The sequence below is a fragment of the Tachypleus tridentatus genome, chromosome 11 (assembly GCF_004210375.1).
Source record: "Tachypleus tridentatus isolate NWPU-2018 chromosome 11, ASM421037v1, whole genome shotgun sequence".
Lineage (NCBI taxonomy): Eukaryota > Metazoa > Arthropoda > Merostomata > Xiphosura > Limulidae > Tachypleus > Tachypleus tridentatus.
In genome coordinates, this window is record NC_134835.1 from 6,393,809 (window position 1) to 6,419,441 (window position 25,633).

A 25,633-nucleotide genomic window follows, 5' to 3' on the forward strand; every position below is an offset into this window, starting at 1 on the left:
ATTTTTTATTTCATTTTCTGACCATTATTGCTTTCATGGTTTTATTCTTTCATCATTTTTCTTTCGTTTGTTTTAATAATCCATGTACAATGGAGGATGTTTGGACACTTTAGATTATATATGGTTGGATAACGTGATCTTTTGTATGTTATATTTTATTTAGTGTTATTGCTATAGTAATTTGAAATTTTAAGTTTATTTGTGGTTTGGGATTTCATTCATTCTTTTGTTTTAAAACATGGCAGTTACATTCCAATAACTGGTTTCAGACAATAAACGCGTAGTAGGTTCAGGACCTTATGGGTTCAAGCACCTGAACAAGTACCTCTAATAATTTAAAATTTATTCATTTGTTGTTAGTTTATAATTTAAGTCTACGATGAATGTTATTGTGTTGTTATACTTTACTTGCGACTAAATAGGTTTTTAACATTTATTTATATTTTCGCTATGCTCGTACTTCGGCTAATTACCTTTTAAAATTTGGCATTTTCATTTTATTTTTTTATGGTTGCTAATAACACTCGTCCACATATACATGATGAGGTATATTTATTACTACTATATATCTATATGTGTGTAAAGTTAGCGTAAGAAAAGTTTTACCATCTTATTTTCAACTTTATTAATCTGTAAAAAAAATTACAGTTAAATAACAACAATCCTTTTTAGTTAAAATATTCTGTAAACTAAAAATATTTTTTTTAACTTTACGTGTTTATGTGTGTAGTAGTGTATAAAATTATTTTCACTAATCTAGTACAGTATTGTATCAATATTTACACATTTCTTTGGAGTTAAGTACAAAACTACACAATAGTATCGAAATCCGGGTTTTATCAGTTTGAGTCCGCATACATGTCACTGTGCCATTGAGGAGACAGTTTTATCTTACTATTGTATCAATATTTGACACTTATTTCTAACTTTATATTGTATCATTATTTACACTTACTTGAAACTTACTATTGTACAAAAATTTAGATTTATTTCAAACTTACTATTGCATTAATATTTACATTTATTTCTAACTTACTATTGTACCAATATTTACACTTATTTTTAACTTACTATTGTACCAATATTTACACTTATTTCTAACTTACTATTGTACCAATATTTACACTTATTTCTAACTTACTATTGTACCAATATTTACACTTATTTCTAAGTTACTATTGTATCAAATATTTTCTTGTCGTTTCGCATAAAATACTGTTTCGTTCTATTTCTTGATTTTTAATTTAGCATTTTATCTGTATTTTCCACTAATTAGACTGAAATTATGCTGTAAATATTGTTAAAAGTGAATTGACCCAAATGATGAAAGAAGTCACCCTAATTTTTTATAAACAGAGACGTAAGAAAAATATATCGAATTAAATAAACTGATGGACAGGCTGATTATTGGTTTTCTCCTAAATACAGAGATTATTTTGATCGATAGTTATTACTATTGTATTCTGATTACAATGTCTTATTGTATTGGTATTTCCCACTGATTCCTAGTGTAATATTCTATTGATACTTCGCACCGATTTCTAACCTATTATCATATAAATATTTTCTACAAATATTTATAATAAGACTGTATCAATATTTCAACTTCTTTGCAGTATTATTTGTTTATTATGTTTCATCGACATCTGGTTTATTATGTTATCACTATTTCCCAGCACTATCTAATGTTGTATGAATATTTTTCCTTGATTTTATAATAGCATAGTATGAATATTTTTCAATAATTTAGGATATATTATTTCATTAATATTTTCACTGATTTATAATGTCGTATTTTATCAGTACATACCATTTATTTCTAGTGAAGTATAGTTTCAATGTTTCCAACTAATTGATAATGTTGTATTATATCACTGTCTTACACCGATTTCTAATCTAGCATTATATGAATATTTTATACTGGTTTCTAAATCAATATTATACAAATATAATCTGGTGTAGTTTTGTGTCTTTATTTCAGTAGTTTCGTAGAGCAGCGTTGCGTCAATATTTTCCAACGATATCTAAAGTAGCAGTGTAACAACATTTTCCAAACAATTTCCACTGTGGTATTTTATGAGTATTTTTTACTAGTTTCATTAAATTAAAGAAAACAGTTTATTGTTAATATGACTCCTTCAGTTCATACAGGAGAAGACAATAGTTTTAAAGTTTATGATCTCCGAAATCTTCATAAGTGAGTAGCATATCGTATCGGATTAAAACTAGGCGGCAGAGGATGGCACGGAGAGTTTGGTTTGTTTTGAATTTCACGCAAAGCTAAACAAGGGTTATCTGCGCTAGTCGTCCCTGCGCTGTCCTAATTTAGCAGTATAAGACTAGAGGGAAGGCAGCTAATCATCACCACCCACTGCCAACTGTTGGGCTACTCTTTTACCAACAAATAGTAGGATTGACCGCACATTATAACGCCTCCACGGCTGAAAGGACGAGCATGTTTTGTGTGACGGGGGATCGAAGCTGCGACCTTCGGATTATCAGTCGAGTGCCTCAACCACCTGGCCATGCTAGGGAAACAGGGAAAGGCCAGTCATTCTATTCAACGATACGAATGATGCAACTTTGTTACTGTGGTATGTGGACACTTTAACTGCAAGAGGTTTAAAAGAGATATAGATTCGTTATGGCGTTGTTGAAAAACGAAGATTTATTTCACTGAACCTTTCCTCAGCTAAATTAACGGCCACCTCTCTGCAATACTGTTATGAAGGCCTCCATTGTCACAGGGAGATAATATAATGCACAAATTCAGAACTCAAAACATCACCGTGTACACAGGCTGATAAACTAAATGCATACTTTGTAGAATCAGGCGTAATGAACGAGGATAGAGAAAGACACAATTACATTTGTTAACAGACATTAGCATTAGGCCTATCAGATTTGTAATCACTACTTTCTTATTCTAGTCTGTTAAGAGTTTTAAGAATTAGGAGAGTGGATAATAATAGTATTCCAACCACAATATATATATATCTTATCTATAGTCGACGACGCATTTTGCTCGAACCATCCTGGTCTACTAATTTAAAATCCCTAAAAGACGAGATTAAGAATGTACTGTGTAACGGATTTACTATTCTCTATTTATTTAAATATCAATGTTTACTTCAGTTAAATATATATTTAGATATACATGTAACTTGCATTATACAGCGAAATGTTTATTGCGAAATTCCGGCCTGTTCACTAAATGTGAAGAATATTCCCTAGTGTAAGAATTAACACTGTATGTTTTACAGAACTATTAATGTATTGTCAGTATTGTTAAGAAGCCTGAAACTCTGAATTAACACTATGTTTTACAGAACTATTAATGTATTGTCAGTATTGTTAAGCAGACTGAAACTCTGAATTACCATTCTATGTTTTACAGAACTATTAATGTATTGTTAGTATTGTTAAGCAGACTGAAACTCTGAATTAACACTGTATGTTTTACAGAACTATTAATGTATTGTCAGTATTTTTAAGCAGACTGAAACTCTGAATTAACAATGTATTTTTTACAAAACTATTAATGTATTGTCAGTATTGTTAAGCAGACTGAAACTCTGAATTAACACTATGTTTTACAGAACTATTAATATATTGTCAGTATTGTTAAGCAGACTGAAACTCTGAATTAACACTCTATGTTTTACAGAACTATTAATGTATTGTCAGTATTGTTAAGCAGACTGAAACTCTGAATTAACACTCTATGTTTTACAGAACTATTAATGTATTGTCAGTATTGTTAAGCAGACTGAAACTCTGAATTAACACTCTATGTTTTACAGAACTATTAATGTATTGTCAGTATTGTTAAGCAGACTGAAACTCTGAATTAACACTGTATGTTTTACAGAAGTATTAATGTACTGTCAGTATTGTTAAGCAGACTGAAACTCTGAATTAACACTGTATGTTTTACAGAACTATTAATGTATTGTCAGTATTGTTAAACTGACTGAAACTCTGAATTAACACTGTATGTTTTACAGAACTATTAATGTATTGTCAGTATTGTTAAGCAGACTGAAACTCTGACTTAACACTCTACGTTTTACAGAACTATTAATGTATTGTCAGTATTGTTAAGCAGACTGAAACTCTGACTTAACACTGTATGTTTTACAGAACTATTAATGTATTGTCAGTATTGTTAAGCAGACTGAAACTCTGAATTAACACTCTATGTTTTACAGAACTATTAATGTATTGTCAGTATTGTTAAGCAGACTGAAACTCTGAATTAACACTCTATGTTTTACAGAACTATTAATGTATATTCAGTATTGTTAAGCAGACTGCAACTCTGAATTAACACTGTATGTTTTACAGAACTATTAAAGTATTGTCAGTATTGTTAAGCAGACTGAAACTCTGAATTAACACTCTATGTTTTACAGAACTATTAATGTATTGTCAGTATTGTTAAGCAGACTGAAACTCTGAATTAACACTCTATGTTTTACAGAACTATTAATCTATTGTCAGTATTGTTAAGCAGACTGAAACTCTGAATTAACACTGTATGTTTTACAGAACTATTAATGTATATTCAGTATTGTTAAGCAGACTGAAACTCTGAATTAACACTGTATGTTTTACAGAACTATTAATGTATTGTCAGTATTGTTAAGCAGACTGAAACTCTGAATTAACACTGTATGTTTTACAGAACTATTAATGTATTGTCAGTATTGTTAAGCAGACTGAAACTCTGAATTAACACTCTATGTTTTACAGAACTATTAATGTATTGTTAGTATTGTTAAGCAGACTGAAACTCTGAATTAACACTGTATGTTTTACAGAACTATTAATGTATTGTCAGTATTTTTAAGCAGACTGAAACTCTGAATTAACAATGTATTTTTTACAGAACTATTAATGTATTGTCAGTATTGTTAAGCAGACTGAAACTCTGAATTAACACTGTATGTTTTACAGAACTATTAATGTATTGTCAGTATTGTTAAGCAGACTGAAACTCTTAATTAACACTGTATGTTTTACAGAACTATTAATGTATTGTCAGTATTGTTAAGCAGACTGAAACTCTGATTTAACACTGTATGTTTTACAGAACTATTAATGTATTGTCAGTATTGTTAAGCAGACTGAAACTCTGAATTAACACTCTATGTTTTACAGAACTATTAATGTATTGTCAGTATTGTTAAACAGACTGAAACTCTGAATTAACACTCTATGTTTTACAGAACTATTAATGTATTGTCAGTATTGTTAAGCAGACTGAAACTCTGATTTAACACTGTATGTTTTACAGAACTATTAATGTATTGTCAGTATTGTTAAGCAGACTGAAACTCTGAATTAACACTCTATGTTTTACAGAACTATTAATGTATTGTCAGTATTGTTAAACAGACTGAAACTCTGAATTAACACTCTATGTTTTACAGAACTATTAATGTATTGTCAGTATTTTTAAGCAGACTGAAACTCTGAATTAACAATGTATTTTTTACAGAACTATTAATGTATTGTCAGTATTGTTAAGCAGACTGAAACTCTGAATTAACACTCTATGTTTTACAGAACTATTAATGTATTGTCAGTATTGTTAAGCAGACTGAAACTCTGAATTAACACTCTATGTTTTACAGAACTATTAATGTATTGTCAGTATTGTTAAGCAGACTGAAACTCTGAATTAACACTGTATGTTTTACAGAACTATTAATCTATTGTCAGTATAGTTAAGCAGACTGAAACTCTGAATTAACACTGTATGTTTTACAGAACTATTAATCTATTGTCAGTATAGTTAAGCAGACTGAAACTCTCCTCTCAAGCTTATAAAAGTAACCTAAATATCGGGCGAAAAGATAGTATTGTTGGTTTTGTAGAATTGATATACTATGAATCTCGGGAAGCTGTAACTCAGGGGTGGCCAACCATGCTTAACGTAAGAGCTACATACAATAAACTTCAGATGTTTGAGAGCCGCAAGACATAAACAAATATAACACACACGTGTTTATTGTTATATGTACATTTTGTTACATGAATTTTTACATGAATATTAAATAATACATGTTTGTAACAATATCTATTCTCATACGTAGTTTTTAAACTGTTAATTTGTATTGGTTTCAATAATCCTAAAATAGACATATATAAATCAAATGTTTTCCCAATTGTTTTAATTATATCGAGCGTATTTAATACAGTAATGAATTACAGAAACGTCTAATAATAATATGCAAATTTGCATTTCATTAACATCAAATGAAACTGCCAAAAATTATAATAAAAGGGGTAAAACACATATAATTTTAATGATATTTATTTGTTTTAGTAAATATCTGGTCAAAACGTGGAGAAAAATACGTAAAACCATAAAATTAGAGATATTTTAATCAGATACCAACTTACAAAATGTTTGTTTTATCATAATATTTTTCTGGCACAAATAGACATTGATATAATTATCAGGCTATTTACTGCTAACAGAGGTCTTGTGAGTTTCCATCTTGGTTGCGAGTCAATGAAATTCCGGCTGATATGTTGTCAAAGCTGTGCGAATTAGCTCCGTCAGGTGTTGATTTGTAAGGACTGCACGATGCTTTGACTTCACAAACTTCGTTACAGAGTACAGTGATTAACAGCAGGATGTTGTGCTGAAAATTGAGATGAGTCGCACACTGGTTTTCTTCAGTTCAGGATATTTTATTTCTGGAACTTGTTTCCAGGACTTAACTGTAGAATGGGATTCATGGATCATCTTTAGACCCAGATCCTCCTGTAGTTATATTAGTTCCATATCCACAGCAGATGATTCTGTCACTAGAGGTTCGAGAATTGGACAACCATCATTGACCACATCAACCACGAATGAATTTACAAAAAAGATGAAGCAAGCCTGTCTACGAAAATATCAAGCAGTCCTTGCAATATATCTTCGTATTTTTCCACTTTGTAGTTTTTTGCTTCAATATCAGGATATGTATTTACTCTCCTTTTGAGATTGGGAAAGTAACTGAAGTTTCTTCACAGTATGTCTCTTTGAAAAGTCTTATTTTATTCTGAAAGCTGAGAACTGTCTGAGTAAGATCAGAAACAATATTATCTTCCCCCTGGAGTGCCAAGTTGAGAGTTTGTAGATGATTCATTATATCAGTAAGGAACATTAGGTCTTGCATCCATTCATCATTTCCCAGTTGAGGATAGAATCTTTTCTTTTCTTAAAGAAAAGTAATAATAGGCTCCGACGAATCCACAAACCTACTTAAGACATTGCTGGTAGACAGCCACCTTACAATGCAGTAGAAAGAGACATCACTAGGTTTATCTTCAACCTCCAGTTCTTCAATAAAAGTTTTGAATTGTTCGTGGGTCTTCCCATTTAAACGTATAAAATTGACAATTTCAAGAACAAATTTCATAACATCTTCATACTTGAAGTATCTGGTTGCCAGGTGTTCACAATGAAACAGGGAGAAACTCTGGAAACCTGGGATCACTTTTCATAAGTGCAATTAATCCTGCATTTCACCCCACAACTGCAGGTGCTCAATCTGACAAGTTTATCCAGTGGAATATCAGCATTTGTTAAGGTTCTGTCAAACATTTTTAAATGTCAACACTACAAGTTTTTTCTTTTAGTGCCACTAAGTCCAACATCTCTTCTTTCACAGTTACATCAGAGGAAACATAATGAACAAATACAGCCATTTGTGGGTTGTCTTGTATGTCTGTAGATTCATCACGATCTAAGCTAAATGCAAGGAAATTATTTAAATCATTGTGAATTTTGCCTGCAACATCAGCACTGATCTGAGAGATGAGTCTCTTTGCAGTGTGGCATGAAGCTGTTGTTTGTGTTATTAGTCGCTGAAGTTTTGTGTTATTTGGATCTAACACTGCAACAACTTCAGCTATATTCATCTTAACAAATTCACCATCAGAATATGGGCAGTTAGCACGAGCAATATTCCATGATATAACAAAGCTAGTTTCAGTCGTTGTGTATTAACTTTCTTAGGGAACGTTGTTAACAGTGTCTACTGGCTATTTAGTGATGATTTTAACAAAGTTAACTTGTTTTTCTAGGTGGATAATCAGACGATAGTTTTTGTGATTTGTTTCATTGTGGCGTTTCAAGTTACTGGCTTTGTAATGACTGAGTAACATATTGCAGATAAGACACAAAGGTTTACCTTCTTGTAATGACTGAGTAACACATTACAGATAAGACACAAAGGTTTACCTTCTTGTAATGACTCAGTAACATATTACAGATAAGACACACATGTTTACCTTCTTGTAATGACTGACTAACACATTACAGATAAGACACAAAGGTTTACCTTATTGTAATGACTGAGTAACACATTACAGATCAGACACAAAGGTTTACCTTCTTGTAATGACTGACTAACGCATTACAGATAAGACACAAAGGTTTACCTTATTGTAATGACTGAGTAACATATTACAAATAAGACACAAAGGTTTACCTTCTTGTAATGACTGACTAACACATTACAGATAAGACACAAAGGTTTACCTTCTTGTAATGACTGACTAACACATTACAGATAAGACACAAAGGTTTACCTTCTTGTAATGACTGAGTAACACATTACAGATAAGACACAAAGATTTACCTTCTTGTAATGACTGAGTAACATATTACAGATAAGACACAAAGGTTTACCTTATTGTAATGACTGACTAACACATTACAGATAAGACACAAAGGTTTACCTTCTTGTAATGACTGAGTAACACATTACAGATAAGACACAAAGGTTTACCTTCTTGTAATGACTGAGTAACACATTACAGATAAGACACAAAGGTTTACCTTCTTGTAATGACTGAGTAACATATTACAGATAAGACACAAAGGTTTACCTTCTTGTAATGACTGAGTAACACATTACAGATAAGACACAAAGGTTTACCTTCTTGTAATGACTGACTAACACATTACAGATAAGACACAAAGGTTTACCTTCTTGTAATGACTGAGTAACACATTACAGATAAGATACAAAGATTTACCTTCTTGTAATGACTGAGTAACACATTACAGATAAGACACAAAGGTTTACCTTCTTGTAATGACTGAGTAACACATTACAGATAAGACACAAAGGTTTACCTTCTTGTAATGACTGACTAACACATTACAGATAAGACACAAAGGTTTACCTTCTTGTAATGACTGAGTAACATATTACAGATAAGACACAAAGGTTTACCTTATTGTAATGACTGAGTAACATATTACAGATAAGACACAAAGGTTTACCTTATTGTAATGACTGAGTAACATATTACAGATAAGACACAAAGGTTTACCTTCTTGTAATGACTGAGTAACACATTACAGATAAGACACAAAGGTTTACCTTCTTGTAATGACTGACTAACACATTACAGATAAGACACAAAGGTTTACCTTCTTGTAATGACTGACTAACACATTACAGATAAGACACAAAGGTTTACCTTATTGTAATGACTGACTAACACATTACAGATAAGACACAAAGGTTTACCTTCTTGTAATGACTGACTAACACATTACAGATAAGACACAAAGGTTTACCTTCTTGTAATGACTGAGTAACATTTTACAGATAAGACACAAAGTTTTACCTTCTTTAACAGTGAATACAAAATCTTCCTCCCACTTTAGCTTTAAATATCTGTTTTCATCTTCATACTTTCGCTTCTTACAGGTTTAGCCACCCCTGCTGTAACTGTTATTAATTCTTATTAAACGGGAACTACAGATAGCTGACCAGAAAAGTTCACATATTTTCGAAAATGAAAAGCTGTTTAATTTCAGCAGATTAACATCGGACGTTAGTATTTTTCGAAGGCGTTAAGTACGTTCAGCAGTGAAAAACTCATGTGTGTTCAGTGAAAAATTGGTTACCTCCACGTAAGGTGAATTGTACTTATATCATCTCAGAATCAATTCGCTCTTCGTGAACCCTCGATAAGATACCGAGGCAGTTCCGGATCTCATGTAAGACTCAATATTGTTTTTATGTTTGTAAAACTTTTGTATATAAAATCATTATTTGTGATAACCATTAATTTTAATCTTATCATTGTTTCTATATTAAAATATATTTGTATTAAGAAAGAAAACTATCTGTATCAGTCTTGTTAGTAAACATAATAAATTCGATACTTCTCTACATTTAACTAACTTATATTTTTAAATTACAATTCAAATCAGTTTTTGGCTATTTGAAATGTTAACACTTAACATAATAAATTGAAGGCTCGTTCGAGATTAATTATAATACTCAACTAGTGTTTAACTTTGGATAAGCCTAATTACTTACGTTCGCAGTTAATTCACTGAAGTTTATAATGTTTGAAATATATAAACGTTCCCCCAAAAATACCTGTAATTTTCCGATTAATAAGCGTTTGTCACAGTTATAGCCTCCGAGGATTAGAGTATAGTGACTGTAGCGATCCAACAATATTAAACTGTCTTTCGACACGTAGATTTATAAACTTTTAACCGGTTAGTAACAATATTCAAAGATACGCTAGTGTTTTTATAAAACATAAATTATTAATTCTTACACTCAAGAATCTCTACAAACTTACAAAACAGGTGGAAGGAACGTGTGAGTACACATTTAACAATATAAATTGCATACATTTCTTGTTGGTTTGTTTGTTTTTGATATTCGCACAAAGGTACTCGAAAGCTATCTGTGCTGCCTGTCCCTAATTTAGCAGTGTAAGACTAGAGGGAAGGCAACTAGTCATCACCACCCAACGCCAACTCTTGGGCTACTCTTTTACCAACGAATAATGGGATTGACCGCCACATTATAACGCCCCCACGGCTGGGAGGGCGAGCATGTTTGACGCGACAGGGATGCGAACCCAAACCCTCAGATTACGAGTCGCACGCCCTAACACGCTTGGTTATGCCGGGCCACATACATTTCTAAATATATATTAAACTGAAACAAACATAGATATTAAAAGCATATTCAATTTGTTATAGATGTTATTTATGTTAGTGTGTATTTAAAGCTATTTAACTCAAAACAAATGACACATGAAGCAACAATACATATCTTTGTTATTATACACACAAATAAAGCAATATTTAATTATCGTTACGAATCAAAGCAATAAACAGAAAGAATAATCAGTCAAACAATAGGAATTAATTATGATATAATAATCTACGAGCCTTCTTTTATATTAATAAAATGTTTTCTTGAATATTTATTAAATACACTTAACATTAGATGGCGGCACTAAGACAAAATAAATAATTAAATCACGTAAATTATATACAGTTCAATTGTTTTTATAGCAATTTATTGTTGTTTTCTTGGCTAAAGAAACGGTTTATTTCCTTCATATGTCATGAATTAAATACATATATACAATATATACCGAAAAGGTAAATCTTCTTAAAATATCTTACTAGCTTCTCTGTCTTTTTATTGAATAATATTGTAAAAGTAACCACAATATGCCGAATATATAACTTTTATAAAATACTAAACAACTTTTCATTCAACTATGAACTAAACAGGTTAGCACTTACACTCACGTAAAACTATTTAACTATGAACTAAACAGGTTAGCACTTACACTCACGTAAAACTATTTAACTATGAACTAAACAGGTTAGCACTTACACTCACGTAAAACTATTTAACTATGAACTATACAGGTTAGCACTTACACTCACGTAAAACTATTTAACTATGAACTATACAGGCTAGCACTTACACTCACGTAAAACTATTTAACTATGAACTATACAGGTTAGCACTTACACTCACGTAAAACTATTTAACTATGAACTATACAGGTTAGCACTTACACTCACGTAAAACTATTTAACTATGAACTATACAGGCTAGCACTTACACTCACGTAAAACTATTTAACTATGAACTATACAGGTTAGCACTTACACTCACGTAAAACTATTTAACTATGAACTATACAGGTTAGCACTTACATTCACGTAAAACTATTTAACTATGAACTATACAGGTTAGCACTTACACTCATGTAAAACTATTTAACTATGAACTATACAGGTTAGCACTTACACTCATGTAAAACTATTTAACTATGAACTATACAGGTTAGCACTTACACTCACGTAAAACTATTTAACTATGAACTATACAGGTTAGCAATTACACTCACGTAAAACTATTCAACTATGAACTATACATGTTAGCACTTACATTCACGTAAAACTATTCAACTATGAACTATACAGGTTAGCACTTACACTCACGTAAAACTATTCAACTATGAACTATACAGGTTAGCACTTACACTCACGTAAAACTATTTATTGACTTTTATTTTACTTTTAATTATCGTTTCGCTTATTTTACCATTTTCCATTCATACTTGCTCCTCTTTATCTGGGGCCACAACTTCCAAAAACTTCTGGAAATACAAAGTCAACTGACCTGGAAGAGACATACATTTAGCCTATGCACAATGAAATGAATAATAAACATCTTAAGAAAATAGTCACAAGAATAAATGTAAGATTGTGAAAACAAAAACATGCCAATTGTCGTGAGTTTAAAATATCATTGATAAATTAATTTTGTTTAATGCCATTTATCTTCAGATACTTTTATAACAACCATAAAAAGTCGAGTTATAAAGAACATATTTTTTATATTGTTTTAAACTTACAAAATCGGCTATCACATGCACGCGGCTTTCTACTCCACTCTTTCTTGCCAAAATAAACAGGTACTCCGCTGAGGACTACCACTAACCCGATTCCTGTCTCAAATGGCTGGGCGTAAAGAGGAACGACTGTCAGAAATAAACAACAAAACAAAAACAAAACAGGAACGAATAAATTCATTTTTATGGGTCTCTGCATACTGGGCTTCTTAAATCTCAGGAACAACAAACTGATGATGGTGACGGTTACTCCCAGCCAAAAGGTAAAAGTAAAGTAATTGATCAGCTGGTAGATGTCGCCACTAGTCAGCATCAACAGAGAGAGACCACACTATAAAATAATTATAATAATTTCTTCTTGAACAAGCAAAGAGAGAGGAAACTCAGAAAATTTTCACAATTTCTAAAAAGAACAACTGTAAAAACGGAAAAAAATTATACCAAACTCAGTTCTTAAGAAACAAAATCTAAGCTATACCATTCTTCTGGTATTGTGGTATTAACTTTAATAGAAAATGTAACTTATTTTAAAATAAAATATAATTTCCGTTGAAATCAAGCATATCTATAAAATTTTAATTTCTGGTCAAATTATGATAAATAAGTTTAAGTACCCAGTCGTGTTGCGTTTATTAATGATAAAGTACAAGTGTGAAAAAAGAAAACACCTGAGGCACATGATTAAACTGTGGATGACTAAAATAGGTGTCGCACCGGTTTCACGTTCTATTCGTGGTGATTAGATTTTACCCAATACATTTTCTTTCCTTCACTCACCGTAAATAATAACGATGGTGATGGCGTACATCTTTTGTAGTGAATCATTCCAAAAATAACCGGTAGGTATCCTTCCTGAGCTCCCGCTAGAGATATCCTACATAAAATAAACATTTTAAAAATTATACATGTATTTTTAAAGTAAAAAAGTGAGATTCGAGGAAGCTATATTGTGTTTCACCGTGATATATACAAGACAACCTTTACCAGTGAAAGTAAAAAATGTAATACTCCATTTTTGATTCGGAAGTAGATACAACAACGTCTTCACCTGTTACCAGAAACGTTTGAATATAATCATATTTCCCTGGGAAGTACGTATAACAACGTCTTTATCTATCAGTGAAAGTAAAAATTAATAACTCATGTTTCACTGTGAAAATATAATAGATATAACAACACTTCAATCAGTGTCAAGAGATAACACATTATGATCGCTGTACAACAATGTCTCCTAGTCTCAGTTTCACTCGGAAATACACAATAAGGGTAAATACGTTTATAAACTTTCTCACTTCTAAAGTCAAGAGATGAAGTAGTTACCTTCCGGAAGTAAATAGCAATCCATTCGTAGCGCTGACTGTTGAAAGCCCCACACATACGGGCATTATCCAAGCCATAGCTCCAAACATCTTCTCGGCGAAAGTCTGAAAAATGAGGTAAAGAAGATCAGGTTAGAATAGAAACATTTTACTGAAGCGTTAAAACTTTTGTATTCTTAGTGTCCAAACATCGACTAATTGCATTTATCGTAATAAACACGCGGAAACACCCGCAAGGTTTACCTTCTGTTTGACAGTCCCGCCCTCGTTGAAGAGTTTAGCACAATAGATTGGAAGTACAATAAACACTTACAATAAATTTTATCTTTATGATTAACACCGGTAATTGAGAAACACGTTGTATAGATTACTAATGTTAAATTGCCGTTCACTTATGTCATATCTAGAAAGATTAGCATAATTAGCTGTTTGAAATATTTCAATGTACTTATTTTATTTGTTAAATTATATATATCCGTACAATATGTTGATTTAAATGTAGTAAAAATACAAATGGCTGCCTAATTTGATCCATTCCCTTTACTTCGAATAACCGTCCTACTAAACATTCTCGCCCTTTCAGCCATGGTGGCGTTATAATGTGACGACCAATCCCACTATTCGTTGGTAAAAAAAATAACCCAAGTGTTGGCGGTAGGTGGTAATGACTAGCTGCCTTCCCTCTAGTCTTACACTACTAAATTAGGAACGGCTAGCACAGATAGCCCTCGAGTAGCTTTGTGTGAAATTAAGAAACAAACAAACAAACACTTTACTTCTTTTCTTCTAGTGTCCTTTTACTAAAGTTATTCAAAGTAGTAGGCCTAATTCCTCACAACGACTTGTGATGTCAAGACACAGACGAACCACCTTCATTTATATATAGTTGTATGTGTATAAAATTCATACCTACTTCTAGTCTTAGGTCAGGTGGTTAGGACGCCAGACTCGTTATGTGAGGTCGCGCCATCCAAAAAAGGTTGCTCTCTCAGCCATGGGGCGTTATAATGAGGGATCAGTCCCATTATTCGTTTGTAAAAAAAGTAGCCCAACACTTAACGACAGGTGGTGATGACTAGCTGCCTTCCCCTCTAGTTTTACATTGCTAACTTAAGGACGGCTAGCTCCTGTAGCCATGCGCGAAAGTTCAAATCAAACTTCCAGTCTTTATTGCATCATGGGCTGGGGCTGAGTCATCAAAAACTTGTGATTAGTTTGAAAAATAAACATCATCTACATGAAGGAATACACGGAGAAGTTTTTCGCGATCGCGACAAACTCACTTGAAATAAAATTGTATCTCAAGACAGCTGGTATGGGTATTAAAACTTTTATTAATATAAAGTAGACAACAACATTTCGACCTTCCATACCAGCCATCTTGAAATACAGAGAAGTTTTGGTTTACGTTAACAAAAGTAGTAGTATTTTAATAGTTTATTGAAAACTTGAATGTGTATAATAATTCGATCTGCTGTCTTGTATTCATACAATGATTCTGAGTTAAACTGGGTAAAAATCTACACATTATGAAGTCTAAATTGTTTGCAATGGAGAAGGTGAGAGAATTTCATTAAGATCTAAAAGTATGTTAAACTTATGCAGAACAACTTAAAGATGATAACACACTGAAATAACTGGTCGATATAGATATATGTAAACCTATAATAAATAGCTTTGAATTGAAAGCTTGATTTGTTATGAACTTCGCGCAAAGCTACACGAAGGCTACCAGCACTAGTCATCCGTAATTTAGCATACCACTCACCACCAGTTCTTGGGCTACTCTTTTATCAATGAATAGTATGAATGAACATAATTAAAATAACGCCCCCGTGACTGAAAGGACGAGCATGTTTTATTGGACGGGACCTTACTGCTATCTCGTACTTACAAAATTGTTTTGATTTTTTTCTTTCTGATTAACACTTATGTGTTTGTTTTCAGCCTCCTCTCCCGCACCCATGATTAACACTTATGTGTTTGTTTTCAGCCTCCTCTCCCCCATCCATGATTAACACTTATGTGTTTGTTTTCAGCCTCCTCTCCCCCACCCATGATTAACACTTATGTGTTTGTTTTCAGCCTCCTCTCCCGCACCCATGATTAACACTTATGTGTTTGTTTTCAGCCTCCTCTCCCCCATCCATGATTAACACTTATGTGTTTGTTTTCAGCTTCCTCTCCCCCACCCATGATTAACACTTATGTGTTTGTTTTCAGCCTCCTCTCCCCCACCCATGATTAACACTTGTGTGTTTATTTTCAGCCTACTCTCCCCCACCCAAAAAATATTTTTACGTCAGTGTTTTCATTATAATATAAATCCTAATGTGAAAGCCAAATCGACTTTTAGACCTCTTGAAGCGCTGTGTTTCAACTTGTGATTTTTATAGTATAAAACAATAGTAGTAATGGTAAACACTATAGGAGTTCACAAGACCACTTCTTAGATGGTATCTCTGATGTCCCGAAAGATACCAGCTGACGTTGGAATGTTTGCTTACTCTTAACTTTAAAGTGTAACAGTTAATATCGTCCAGTGTTCTTTTACGAAAAATAAAACTTTGTGTCAACGTATAATTTTACCCGTTTTTATCGAATTATAAACATCAATTGTACATTTTGTTAGTTACATACAACGGCAATAGCATGGGAGGCCATCATCTCTGAGGGAGATACAACTGTAAAGTATGCCACGTTAGTCAGCACGTAGAAGAAAGTGACAAGAGGAACTCCAATCCAGATAGCTCGGGGAAGATTTCTGTAAATATTAACAGTGAATAAAGTTAGAGTAAAACACTCATGTTAAACGGCTTAATAATACCTTTGTTTTGTCTAAAGTTGCTTAGAAGATTAAATCGAAATCGGTTCTAAGATGTCGACTAAATAATCACTCACAGAACAAACCCAGTCGACTTAGTGCCAAATACCTTAAAAAGGTAAACATTGACATTCAATATATTTCTCTATAAGCAAACTTCCCGGTTAATTCAAAATTGCCCAAAAACTACATAAGAAATAATAAACATTCTCATGTTAGCGTAGTAGTAACAAATGTTCGTTTTAAACGTAACCATATTTCCAGTTTTCGTCAGTGTTCTCCATTACTCCAGGTTGTTATTCAACCATCTATCAACGTTTTCAAATAAAGTGTACAACAATAAAAATTCTAAGAGAGAAAATTCAAGTGATTTGCTGATTTCAAAAATGTAGTCAGAAATTGTCCATCACCTTCTGATTTTGACTTAGTTGTTTATTTGTTTGTAGGTAAACACAATGTTACGCAAAAAACTAACTGGGCTCTGTCGACCATTCATACGAAACGTAGTTTCTAGCGTTGAATGTTCACAGACATACCACTGTGCCATTGGGGAGATTATAAGTTATTGCAATGTCTTAGTTTCACGAAGGAAAAACATCACAAATCAGGTGAAGCTTGTTTAATACCACTATTTTGAACAAACTTATGACCAGTAATAACATTGGCCTCCACAAGTATGTTGTATAGATTGCACATTTAGTCTAGCTTCTCACATTGGCTGAATAAAAAGAGAACAAGTACGCCATTTGCAGTTCTCATGATCGGTGTGAACCAAAGATAATCTAACTGACTGTTATTTCTGCATGATTAATAATTCTAGATAGGTAGGCAAAATATTAAATATCCGGATATTGTATCTGCAATGAAACCAGTACCTCATTGGAATGAACTTCCACTACCACATCCACCAGCGAATTTGGAAACATAAGAGTCATCCTGCAAAGAAGACAATTTTCACTTTCATCATCTAACCCTGTGGCATTTCAATAAACACTGCCTCTGCTGATTACATCAGAACGTCGAAACGAGCTGATTGGTGGCTTGTCTCTACCAAAGCAACATGGGAAACTTGTTGGCTCTTGGTTACAGCAATTGAATTCATTAAGAAGAAGTTTCAATTTACCAGAATCACCGTGAAATTCTTGCTTCTCACTACAGCATACAAGATATTTTGCGTTTCTGTACAAGTGTTGATGTATTAATATAACAAATACTCTCCTCAAAAACGGAGAGTATTTGTCGACTCACCTAAAACTAACCTGAAAACTGTAACTTTTCCACTATGAGAAACTAAGCTATCGATTCCTGTTGCTCGTACCGTGAATATTATATAAATTCATTAAAGCATACAGATTATACATTCTTAAAACCAATTTCCAGTTATAACTTATTTACAGTTATACATTTATTTTAATATCTACGTTTGTTTCAGTTTGTGACGTATATTGTTGGATGTGTTTTGCGCAAGTCCCGCCTGTTCTCTAAATTTATAGAAGATTCTTGAGTGCAAGAATCAAGAACATATGTTTTACGAAAATATTAGCGTATCTTCGAATATTGTCGCGAAATGAACTTTCGAGAAACTCGCCCTAAATGTTCATAAATCGGTGCGCCGAGACTCAGTTATAGAATATTGTTATTCGGCTACAGTCAGTATACTATAAGTCTTGGAAGCTATGATTGTGATTAAAACTTATCAATCGGAAGATTACAGAATTTAACCAGGAATGTTTATAAACTTCGAACATTGCAAATCGTTCAACTACACTGCACAACAAAGTTTTTGCTTCTTGAACAAAGTTGAGTGTTTCTTATAGATTTTTGGCTGCTGATTATGAAAATCACATCCAAATTTACCCATCACGTTTCGTTTCATCAAAATCGTCAGTTTTGCTACAATGGAAAAACGATATCAGGGCAACTGGAATCCGTCAATGCTTGCAGACTACTGTTGGACACTGCAACGTGATGCACCGGACATTGAATTCAAACGAAAATCAGGAGCAAAACACTTTTAATTATGTTGAACTTAATAGCGTATCAGAAACATAAACACAATTAAATACGTTATGGCCGGTAAACAGTTAAGTGTCTATTTCTCAGAGTTCCTACGTGATGAAGCAAAACCAAAACTATATTTGTACATACCCACCAGGTACCTGTCACAATCAGCAAAAACTTTTCAGGAAGTAAAACTTTTTAAAACAATTGCTGTGCAGTGAAATGAGTGAATTAACTTCGGACGTTAGTGTGTCTGTATGAAACCATTACATAACTTTAAAAGAAAAAAAATCCAAAAAAAACTATGAAGTATCAGCCCTATACGGGCTGACTAACATTTTCGTCAAGTGAGGTATATTTGTGTTTCAACATAATAATAATTTGCACCTCGATAGAAGACTGAATATTTTTGTGAGTTTGTAAAAATGTTGTATATAGATAATTATTTGTAATAAATATTTATAATAACCGTAATTACAAATTATATTGTTTCTTATACATTAAAATATATCTGTGTTAAGAAAGAAAAATGTGCGAATCAATCTTGTTAATAAATTTGATACATATTAACAGTTAATTAGCTTCTAAATGAAAATTAAAATTTTCTGCTATTTGAATTTTTAATGCCTATTGTACGTAACATAATAAATCGGAGACTCGTCCGAGATAAATTATAATGCGCAACATAATGGATAAATAAAGTTATTAAGGAAAAAGTTATTTTTAAAATATATAAGAATATAAATATAACTCAAAAATGATGGGTGATCAGTAATGTTCAACATGATTTTTAGAATCAACATCATCAAATTACTCAAAAACAGTTACATCAAGAAGTTGATGAAGTAATAACAATAGAGGAACAAACTCAGATGTGTATTCACAGCCATAAGAATGAACAATATATTAATAGGATTGATTTATTATTGTGTGGATGAGTCTTTGATCAAACCTAAATTCATATATGGTTAAAATTGCCAAATTGTTGTCAGCCTACATCCCGAATGAACCTATTGGTTCCTGTTTCTACGTATATACAATACAGTCCATACATTATACAAAATGTTTCAGTTCACTAAAAGAGATACATTAATTTGCGTTAACTAAAATAAAAATGAAAACCAAACCCGTAATTTAAGACTCACGAAATGACAGTGTTTTTAGAAGTTTGATAAATATGTACAGATTTGACAACTGTACCAAATAATCGTCACTCCTTTTGACAAGCAGTGATAATTATGACTATTATGTATGCATCTAACAACATTATAGGATAATCATATATCAACAATACAAGATACGTTTTAACGACTGCTTCTACAAAACTCTATTATTCATATATTTAACAGAAATATAGAATAATTATAGACCAACAATACAAAATAACTGAAAACTACTTGTACAAAGCTCTGATTATTACGTATGTATTATGCATCTAGCAACACTATGAATAATTGTTAATGACTATTTTATCTAGACAACAATAAAATATATTACAAATATATCAAATAGTAATTTATATACTTAATATTATATGCTTAATTATTTAAACTAAACTAAAATACATCATTAGTATAAAGTTGTTTTAAAACCTTTTTAATACATACTGGTAAGGGTTTTTTATCTCTTCAGCCACAATGTTCAAAGCACTCCTGAAATTGTTAAAACAGTCAACTTTTTACTCAGTTCATATCTTTTACACCTACAATAATTAAATAAATAATTGAAGCGCTATTGAAATCTTTAAAACAATAAGAACTTTTTAATATATATCGTGAACTTTTATAACTATTTCTATTACAACAATTAAACTATCCTTGAAATGTTAAGATAAAAGTAAAATGCTTTAACAAATTTCTAGTAATTTTACAATAATTCAACATACCATCCACCAAAGGCGAAAAGACCTGAGTAGAAGGCTAGAGGTATATTTTCTGCTTTAAAGTCTCCTTCAAAGATAGTTTCAAAGTGCTGAGTTTTTCCTAAGCGATAATAATCAACACATCACAGTTTAAATGTAGTATACAACAGGAGGTAAAGTGTTATTATATGCATAAAAATTTTAACAATACTTTTGTTGATGCATTTGAAATTTGGTAATTTCCATTCAGTAGGTAATAAAAACTAATTGTGAAGAAAATTCACAATTTACAACACTGAATTTTCCACATGCAAGAGAATATTCCAGCCAGTTGTTTCTACAAATGCATCTTGCATAAGTACAATTGGTTTTCCAAAAGCATGTGACATCACTTTGTGGTACTGATTGGGTAAATGCAAGATCCACTTCCTTAAGTACTAAGCCTCCACTGGAGAAAATTCTCTCCCTAATCTCACTGTTTAAAATTCGTTACCTTTAACGTAAACCCTTAAAGTGTGGTAATAAATAAATTTGAAAATGTGAAAAATCATAGATTTACTTGTTGCCATTCTTTGGCAAAAGTCGTTCTTGGTGAATGAAAACTGTTCAGTTCTTCACCTGCTTTTCCAATGGAACCATATACCATATACTCAATAACCATAACATCTTCGGCTCTAGAAACATTGTAAAAAGTACTTAAGTGAAATATAAGTATATAATACAAGATAATTGATATACAACGTGACAATGAACACAAAAACTGTTGAGGAGATCCTGTGTGAAACCATCAACGAACCATGAATATCCCACAGAGTCACTTTATCTCAAACTATCTATATAAACTGGAATAGAAGAATGGTTTGCTAGATGTACGGCACAAAGAAGTCAGTACTTCACATAATGCAGTTTATATTGCATAAAGGCCTTGTATCAGGTCATCCATTAGGTAATGTCCGATTTTAGGTTTACACAAACAGAAAGGATTTCAAATACTTTTAATGTTATTTAATCAATAATTTATGTTCCATTATTATTAATTACTTACCGCCAACGATTCACAAGCTTCTGAATGTCACTTCTATATAATTCTTCGGGTTGGGAAGAAAATAGTACAGAGAGAGTAGTTTTGGCATCTTCATGTGTTCCAAGCTCTTTTCCATCAAGATAGTTCTGTAGACTTAGGAATAAATGATAATTAGGTGAGGCAAAATCTGGAGAATAAGAAAGATGTGGAAGTTTTTTTCCAGTCTAGCTCTTCAATCTATGAAGATGTGATCCTTGTTGTATGGGGCCGCGCATTGTCCTGGTGTAACACAACACCTTTACCAATGATCAAAGCAGGCCTCTTTTCTTCCATTGCAACACTCTAACTGTTCACAAAAGAAGTCTGATGTAATCCTTACATTGAACGGCAGCATCTCAAAATGGATCACACCAGCAATATCCCACAAAACGCTTAACAAGACTTTCCTAGAGTGGAAGTCCACTTTTGGCTGTGCTTTAGCCAGTTTACCTGTAGTGAGCCATTGCGGCGCTTAACACGTTTATAATATATCCATTTTTCATCTCCAGTCACTAACCTGCCCACAAAAAGCGAGTTACGTTCACGAGAGTGCAGAGAAGTACAAATGTCTATTCTTGTTCTAAGGTTGGCTTCTGTAAAATCATGGGGGACCCATTTTTCAAGTTTTGACACCTTTCCACGCTGTTGCGGATGACGGTGAACTGTTGAATGGGTTGAATTAAGCTTCTATGCTAGTTCTTCAATTGTTAAAATACCTGAACGTGGCGCATCACTTAAGCTGTAATCACCTGATCTGAACTTTTGCAATCACTTTCGACATTTTCTTTCATTGAAAGACTCCGCATCATAAACACCTTGAATATTTCGTGTAGTTTCTGCTGCACTATTGCCTATTTTAAACTCATAAAACATTATATGCTTAATGTTCTCCTCAGACACAATCATAAGGGTTTATTTGATTAATGATCTAAAAAAGTGAAGTTGGATGAGTTACTTTTGTTTTTCTGAACATTTTTATACACGTCCTATTACATATTTTAGTCATTAAAGCCTTCTACAAACACAGAAAAGATGATGCAATTTTTGTATTAAATTTTTGGACGTAATAATAACAATATTACTTATGGGATGATCTGATACAGCTTGAGCATAAAGCAGCAGTTCACTTCTCATGAAGAGAGGACATGGAGAATGTTCAGCGCCCAAGTACACTTGAACAAAGCTGCTTAATGTGGGGAACAAAAAGTAAGTATGGAGTCAAATTTAAACTCAAAGAACATTGTTTGAGATATCACAGTAAGAAGACAAACCCAAAGAACATTGTTTGAGATATCACAGTAAGAAGACAAACCCAAAGAACATTGTTTGAGATATCACAGTAAGAAGAACACCATCGAGATGAAACTCAGGATTGGGTTGTAAACCAAATGGTTTTAGAGAAAGAAAAGATGAAAGTCTACTGTTTGACCTCAACAAGCGAGTTAGAGGCATCTGAAATTTAATAAACTTCATACATGATAACCAACAAGTAACGTGAAAGTCATCAACATAGAGGTCATTTGCATCAGTTGGAGAAAGTGGTTTAGTGACAACATTAATTTTGATACTGAAAAGTGTGACCTTCATGACACAGCTCTGAGAGATTCCAAGTTCCTTTGTGAAATAATGGGAAAAATTCAAACCCACACAAGCTCATAAACTCTTGTTTTGTAATAAGATATGAAAAAATGGGTAAATGACCATGCAACTCACATGAATGAAGGTCCCACAGAATGCCAAACTTCCAAGAAGTTTCATAAGCCTTCTCAAGATAAATGAGACAGAAACAAGATGTTCTTTCTTGAGGAAAGCTTCCCTGATCGAGGTTTCAACATGATTGATGTGATACATAGTGGAGTGAAATCTATGAAAACCACCTTTGGGTAGGCAAGAGGATGTGGTATTTTCAAGTATCCAAACAAGCTCTGCATTAAATATCATCTCTAAGACCGTATAGATACAGCTAGTTAAAGCAATAAAATGGAAACGAGTTATCTAACCACGAGCGTTCGAAGTTTGCGAATGTTAAAAGAGCGCCGCTTGTCACTTTCATCCATTATTCTGTCATATTATAATGAGGTGTTATAATATCAGTGAATATAGACAATCATTCGGTATTATTATATTTGTTAGTTTTGGAATATTTTACAATACATTTTATTAAAACTATCGTAACTGAGTTGACAAATAAATATGTTAAACACCCGGTTCTCAACTCTGATTTTTATTTTATTTATTCTTATCTTCGCATCTCTAAAATATAATACAAATCAAAGCTTTAAATTTACACTTTTTTTTTTTTTAGTAGCCACAAATAGAGATTTTCTTACCTTGGTATAATAGAGATTTTCTTACCTTGGTATAATAGAGATTTTCTTACCTTGGTTTAATAGAGATTTTCTTACCTTGGTTTAATAGAGATTTTCTTACCTTGGTATAATAGAGATTTTCTTACCTTGGTATAATAGAGATTTTCTTACCTTGGTATAATAGGATAATTCCAGTTATTATGATACTTATTAATGCCAGCAGTTTGGCTAAAGTGAATACATTTTGAACCCACATGGCCCAGCTTACACTCCTGCAGTTGACGTAAGTTAACAGACCTGCCAAACAATAAAGAAGGCTTAGTAGACTGACTATTTGGAAATGTATATTAATTATAAAGTTACAAGTAAATGAAATCATCTCTTAAAATTTCAACTAGTGATATCATGAAACTTGACTAAACCCAGTCATCAAAACATAATTCCTTGCGAACAATGTTATTACTCAGGAAAAACAAAAATTGTTTTATCGTCCAATAGGTAAAATACTACAATTTAACAGCTGAAGATCAAGGTACTATCTTTAAAAATGATCTTCACCTTTGGACTCAAGTTATTAAAAAAGTTAACACAGGGGGAGACTTCTGAAATATACTCAAAGATACATGTTCTCACCACAAGATATTTGACAGTCAATTTTTCTTTGTCTTAACAAGGGAATGACTTTTTTTTCTGTTAATAAGGAAAAAATGGATTTCCCTCCATTTCCCATCAATTCAGGTTTTTCCTTTGGAACAGTTTTTTTTTGTTAAACTTTATGTTATCTCAGTGTATATTGTAATAAGTGTCTTCCAAAGGTTTCATTGTTATGAATTGGTGGACTTATATTTTATCCATTCCTTTGTAGTTATTTTAGTTAAATATTGTAGTTTGTGAGGGAGTCGTTTAAAGCACTGTATACGACAAAGAAATATTAAAATTGTGTGACCTTCCGGAGTAATCAGGTGATTTCTCTGGTTCTCGAGCCACTATTAAAAGAGCGAAAGTTTAAGAATTCATTTGGTAGAGTATGGTTGACTTCCTCTACTAAATGACATATCAGGGGACAAAGTTTGCCTAGCAACGGCACAGAGAGTCAATAACTTAAACAGTTAGTGGTTGCTAACACCACATCGTTACCTTACCTTCGTAGTGTCTCATTACTGAGAACTACAATTGTCTTCACAAGTTGTCACTAAAGGTCCTAAGTTAATTGAGTACTTTCAACATTGTCACACTCTTAGTGCCTGCAAATGCGAATCTTCTGGTAGTGGATATCATTATAAAACGAACTGATACTATAAAAAATTGTCAAATGTATACTTCGACCTTTGCAAGTAATGTAATGAGTACTTGACACCTTCAGATTAAATTGTGCTTGAAGTTTTTTTTATCTATTTTATTGTTAGCTCTTTATCCTAAGTATTGTTCACTACTTGCACTTTCTTGATAAGAAAATGTCGTAAAAAAAGATTGAAGACATTTCTAGCAAGTATTTCCTGGTCTTAAACAACGTGAATTATAAAAACAGAAGAAAAAATTGATGTCTTT

The 25,633-nt window shown here is 32.4% G+C and overlaps 1 pseudogene across 1 annotated transcript in view; it reads right to left on the reverse strand.

Moving 5' to 3' along the window:
• Window positions 1-6,297: 6,297 nt before the first annotated feature.
• LOC143231288 (Y+L amino acid transporter 2-like) overlaps window positions 6,298-25,633 on the reverse strand; it is a 40,974-nt pseudogene continuing 21,638 nt past the window's right edge. Inside the window, exons 2-10 of the transcript XR_013016875.1 lie at window positions 24,257-24,382; window positions 20,738-20,834; window positions 20,460-20,504; window positions 16,668-16,791; window positions 14,029-14,132; window positions 13,486-13,582; window positions 12,712-13,039; window positions 12,399-12,476; window positions 6,298-7,753 (exon numbers count right to left, since the gene is read on the reverse strand). The product of XR_013016875.1 is annotated as a Y+L amino acid transporter 2-like (transcript). The remainder of the gene's footprint in view (window positions 7,754-12,398; window positions 12,477-12,711; window positions 13,040-13,485; window positions 13,583-14,028; window positions 14,133-16,667; window positions 16,792-20,459; window positions 20,505-20,737; window positions 20,835-24,256; window positions 24,383-25,633) is intronic.